The sequence below is a fragment of the Vanessa atalanta genome, chromosome 6 (genome assembly GCF_905147765.1).
Source record: "Vanessa atalanta chromosome 6, ilVanAtal1.2, whole genome shotgun sequence".
NCBI lineage: Eukaryota > Metazoa > Arthropoda > Insecta > Lepidoptera > Nymphalidae > Vanessa > Vanessa atalanta.
In genome coordinates, this window is record NC_061876.1 from 8,127,564 (window position 1) to 8,133,563 (window position 6,000).

Consider the following 6,000-nt stretch of genomic DNA (forward strand, 5'->3'; position numbering starts at 1 on the left):
GGTGTATTCCAGTTTGAAGGGTGTAAGTGAGCTAGTGTAACTACAGGCACAAGGGTCATAACATCTTAGTTCCCAAGGTTGGTGGCGCATTGGCGATGTAAGGAATGGCTAATATTTCTTACAGCGCCATTGTCTATGGGCGATGGTGACCACTTACCATCAGGTGGCTCATTTTCAAATTTCTGACATAATATCGGCTAAGTCAAGAAAATAAATGTCTAATGTCAATGTTCATAGAGAAGTGAAAGATAGTGTCCATAACACGAGAAATCTTCCTAATCCTGTCGTGATTATAATGTGCCAAACTATTATTAGATATAAATAAAATCTTTACTAGATATATGAATGGAATATTGTATGATAAATAAAATATTGTGAGACAATGTAATAAAAATATACACCTCTTACTTACTAATATTATAAATACAATTGGATGTTTGTTAGTATATCGCCTTGAATTGATTGCCTTAAATATATCGTAGATGATTGATACGTAGTGCAGTAGGAGTCAGTGTTCTCACAGTATTCATAAAATACTGAAACAATCCAAACATATCAAGGTTGTTAATAAATAACATGGTAGCAAAGTAACAGACTTTAAATGATTTTGATAAAAGTGTGGTGAGAACTGCATTATTGTTTCAATATGAATTTGAAATTCAGATCAAAATGTGCTGTATAGTGTAATGTCTTACTGATAATGACAGTATTCCACTTACGTACGTATGTGTATTATTATATTGGAAGTTTAATAAATATTTAAATTAACGGATTGTGATATTATGGTTTCGATTTACGAGAGTGGTAATTCTGGAAAGTCGCATTTTGAGGATAGTGATTGGTTTGATTGTTGTTTTGTATGGCGTATCTTGAGCGGAAAGTTATGATACGAATCCAAACCAATTTTATCTGACTCGTAATGATATATATTGAACACCAGCAAATTTTTTACTACATTCGATTCAGCGGTTATTTTATTTTTAAAATAAATGCGTAATACTATAGGTTATAAAAAGTTAGGTAGGTTTGTACTTATTATTTGTAGTACTTAATTGGGAGTGCGAACTTTTCTATTATTTCTAAGAATAATTGTGTTGTTTGTTTCCAGATTTGTTATAAGCGATCACAAATATGATATCTACATATTGCAAATCATCCATAAGTAGTGTATATACGAGTAGGTGTTTGTATGTATATTATGGTCAATATTTCAACCTTTAAAAGTATGTGATATCTTTTTTAATTTTTGTATTGACTTTTATGATAAATAAATTAAAAATTTTTGCTCTCTACCTGATTAAATATTGTTGTATCGACATTTTGGTATTATAAGATTTACTTAATAAAAGACCAATTTTTAGTGGCTTACATACAGGATCCCAAGATCTACTTTATAAGCTAGCCATTAGACTTATGTGTCTACAAAAAGCCGCGTAAGCGACGTGGCAATTTGATCTAAAACTCTCCAATTTCTTAAGGAAGACCTACGACGTGTCTTATGGAAACAGGTTATTTATACGCTAAAGGATTAAGCTTAGTTGGCGATTCTCAAATTGCAGCGTAAACACTTTTTCCAACGTTTTCTTTTGACTCATAAACTTCTGTTTATGCAGAAACACTTACTTTTGTAGCATAATAATATTCTAGTGATATCATATAATTAAATGAATAATTAGATGATGAAGTGGCAGTGGGAATTATAAAGATTAAGTATACCTTTATTATATTCGTAGAAGGATTATAGTGTACCTCAGCCAGTACCTAAATCGATTTTAAAGTTCCACATTGTGTGTACTTAAGTTCGCAGGATTATTTCGTATCGGATGAGCGTTAAGCTAAGTTTATTTCAGGCTTGGATAAATACTACGTAATGGTTTAACAGTAGAATGCTGGTGGAAATGAGATATAAGGATTTTACCACAAAAAAAATTAAAGAAATCTTTATGCTGCAAGTTGGTTTACGCTCGTATGAATGACGTATGATGATGAGTCGGGTACAGGAAGTGGAGGACTGTCGCAGGAGCCGGTCGTTGTCCCAGTGAACGCAGCACTTTCGCTTTTATCGGCGAACGAACCCGGCCCATTACTACCGCGCTCACGCGGTTACACCATCACGCAGCTGGTCGGTTTTGGTGCGTTTGTCGCCTCGGTATGCATACTAATCTCGATTCTTTTAGGGTGGTGGTGTTTAGATTTCTCTATGCTATACTGTGATGACGCATTTATTTCTTAAGATTAGTTACGATCGTATTATTTATTTGAGCTACAACAAGATAAAAGATTCTAAGTAAAAATTGGGCTATTCGTGTTTTTAAATGAATACGTAATAAAATATTTATAAGGTCCTCCGAGAATATTATTATTATCTTTGTTGAAGTTTCGTAATTTCTTTTTAACAAACATTTGTCATTCCAAAAGAGTGGTTAAAATTTTGTAAATTACCATTACACCAGTTTTCTTTATAAATTGTGAATTATAAAATGGCTGAAAACTGCAACTTCGTATGCGTAGAATATAGAATGCGTAGAAGAGTTACAGTTATATTTTAAAAGATAAGGTACATTTTCTGTCTATTTGAAAAGACTACATTTGTTCCTGCATTGCCTTGCTGCAATGCAGTCAAAAGGAATAAGTTCTTAGAACTATTTTGGCTGGCAAGCAACGAAGCGTTACTCACGACATTTTTTTTTAAATTAATCGAATCCTGGAATCCACAAGGTTTATCGTTTGCCAAATTATTAAAAGTTAAGCTTTTATGTACACTTACTATGATTCTACATTTTTGGACCAAAATTATCGGTTTTCAAATTCATACAAAATGTGAAGTTCAGATCTGAGTCTAATGTAACGTTTCCTAATGTCGTTCTCATTTTACTTTTAAGATAAAAGCTGTAAGAAAAAAAAAACACGAAACTCACCTCAGAAAATGAGTGTGATATTTTAGAATGTAATATGCGACATCGACAATAATAATTATAAAATTTATAGGATACACGTATCTGAATGGCGTATCATTGTATGTCGGCTGTCAACATCTCACGATTGAGATACGAAGATTCTGTAAGAATTCATTCTTGCCGAATCGCATTGCAGTATTAAAAATAAAGAATCAGAATATTTATCAAAGGCTTTAATCAGCTTTAATACTCGACAACCTGCCTTTCTCCCTCCCTCAACTCTTAAAATAAGCAGTTTTGTTATGTTCATTATAAATATACATATACAAATATTGAAATGATCGGGCGCCACCTAGCGGACGTTAGCTAAAACTAGCTACTACCTCAGACATCGCGTAATGACGTGATGTATGCTCCAACAGACTGTTAGAGTGTTGTGTTGTATGTATTGGACGGTTGACTGCTCATTCGTTGACTGACTCCGGTCCGATACTGACGCACGGAATTGTTTTGAGCTCGGGCACAAGCAAGCTGATTGTGTCAAGAAGAAGATAGAAGCGAAAAAAAACTATGTCAGCTCCTGCTACATCAAATTTTGATGTAAACCAGCTACCACTCCGTGGTGTGCTTTAAATTTGGTACGCCGGGTCACATCGCAAGTACCTGCTCATTCGGAGGTTCCAATGTACCTGCCAACATGCGATGGGTCGACCTCTGGTCGAACCTCCATCGTGAATATTATGAAGCCCATTTTAAATTCGATTATGATTCTGCGCTGAATGTTCTCTAATTAGAGAGAGTATTGTTAAGATATTGGTAAACAAGTCAATAATCTGATTTCTCTTGTTGGTATTGGTAATAAAAATGTGCGTAGTACATTTCAATTACTTTGTCTAGAGCCCATTAGCGATTTCACGACCGTCTTCGAAAGATGCCTGAGGGTCGAGTACCAATTGAAATTGTTGATGACTTAAAGGAAGTAGATGATGAAAGCTCGTTTGAATTCGTTGAGCCAGCGATTATCGCACCCGTAGCCTATTATAAATCGTCTGCTCTTCGAGTTCTCAGTGAGCTCGTAGAAGTGCGGTAGCTCTAGTTGGTATCGTCGGGCCTGGCCTTGTAGCGAAGGCCTGTTGGTCACGAATAAGATAACTGGGGTTTTGTTTTCATTTGTTATGGGTTTTTTTTACGGTGTTTTTGCTAGATTGGTAATTGATTTTAGAATTATTTGTAAATTTAACTCTAACTAAGTAATCCGATGTAAAAATATGTCACAGCTTAACGCAGGACGAAACGAGGACCTTCGTCAGAGGATCGCCGAATAGTATCTAGAAGAATATTGAAACGAACGTGCGCCACCTTGCGGACGTTGGCTAAAACTAGCCACTACGTCAGACGCGTGATGTCGGATGGGGTGCTTTGACAGAGTCGTGGTCCTAATAGTCAGTTGAGTGCTGCACATTCATTACCTAATTTTGGCACTATACAGACGCACGGAATTGTTTCGTTTCGTTACTAACCTTGGTGCTATAAGTGTACCAAGATTGTCTGGAAGCTGATTAAAACCATGAAATGCAAGAATAAAACTGCCCACATTTCTCAAGAAAAATATGAAGTCGGCCCTCCTTCGACATATGTATATAACATATATTTATCTTAAATTAGAATTTATGTTCAGCATTTTATTGTATTGCAGAGCGAAGCCAATTAAATAAAACCGACCGACCACTTGGGACGGTATTAAACCAATCAGCAATAAATGTTGCTGATTTCGATTCTTTCAGATAAATTTCACTGATTATTATTCGTTAAAGATTTTTTCACTCCAAAAAATATTTATTTATAGCTAAAGACATTTCTAGCAGATTTTATCTGTTTACGTGTGTACTGGTGGCTGATACTTTATATGGACTAGGTATATGCCACTGAAGGTTATTTTCTATTAGCCTGCCTTGAATAAGCTAGCAGTTAATATAACATTTTTCTAGATAGCATCGATATACTATGCATTTCCTAGCCAAATCGCATTTAAAATGTATATTGTTGTTGAATTGTAGTCGATAATTTTATCATCTTAGTGCCAACTTTGAAATACTGTATGTGTTTTTTATTATACTGGTTTATAGGTTACAAAATAGCATACGGTAACCGTTAAGTTATGATGGCAGTATGGAATTCTCCTTCTGTATGAAAAAAAATGCTCTAAAAAAAGTTTGAAATTAAAGTCAGAGTTGCAGTTCTCGAAGTGCTGATCAAAGTTAGGTTAGCTTTACTGTATAATCATTGGTAGATGGCAGCCGATGACGTAATAGACGACCAATTAACATTCAGTTTTTTTGATTAACTAATCTGACTTTACTCATTATTTCAGAAACGAGCTGCTTATTCTACACGCACAGATTTCTATTATTTTTTTTCTAGTCTAATTAAAACACATAGAAACGCTGTTATAATAAATTATACATAAATAAGTCGAGTTAAGCAAATTAGACAGCATTAAATAAACGGTAAGTTTTTACGTAAGGATTAAGATAACTATAGGCAACAATATTTCATAACCTAGTATTTGCGCGCACTTTTAAAATATTCCAAATTTCACAATACAAAACGGCTCGAATTTCGAAACTGATACTAATTTATTACCAGAACTGAGAAATTACGAAAAAAAATTTGATGGGTTTTACCAAAATTTTAAAATGTCACATATTAAAGTGTACAACGTCAAAAATAATTAGTTTTAAATAATTATAAAATAAATATCGTAAAATATAGTAAATATTATACAAATAACGTTTAAACACATTGCAGTATATATGTACAAATCTTATGTCTTACGTGTATGTTATTGATAATTGTTATTAGCAATGAACTGACATAAATTCAATTTATTTAATGGTTTTCCTCGATTTTCTATAAATCATTTCTACACATGAATCCTAAGATAGAAAAAAAAACAAAACTTAGATTTAACGTAAATATTCTTATTTCTTTTAAAGAAATAACACAAAAGTGCTCTATTTACATAATAGAAGACGCTTACAGTCGTGTTTGAAGTTTTCTTGAACGTTGCATTTTCCGTCTTATCGACCGCTCGCTGCAATTG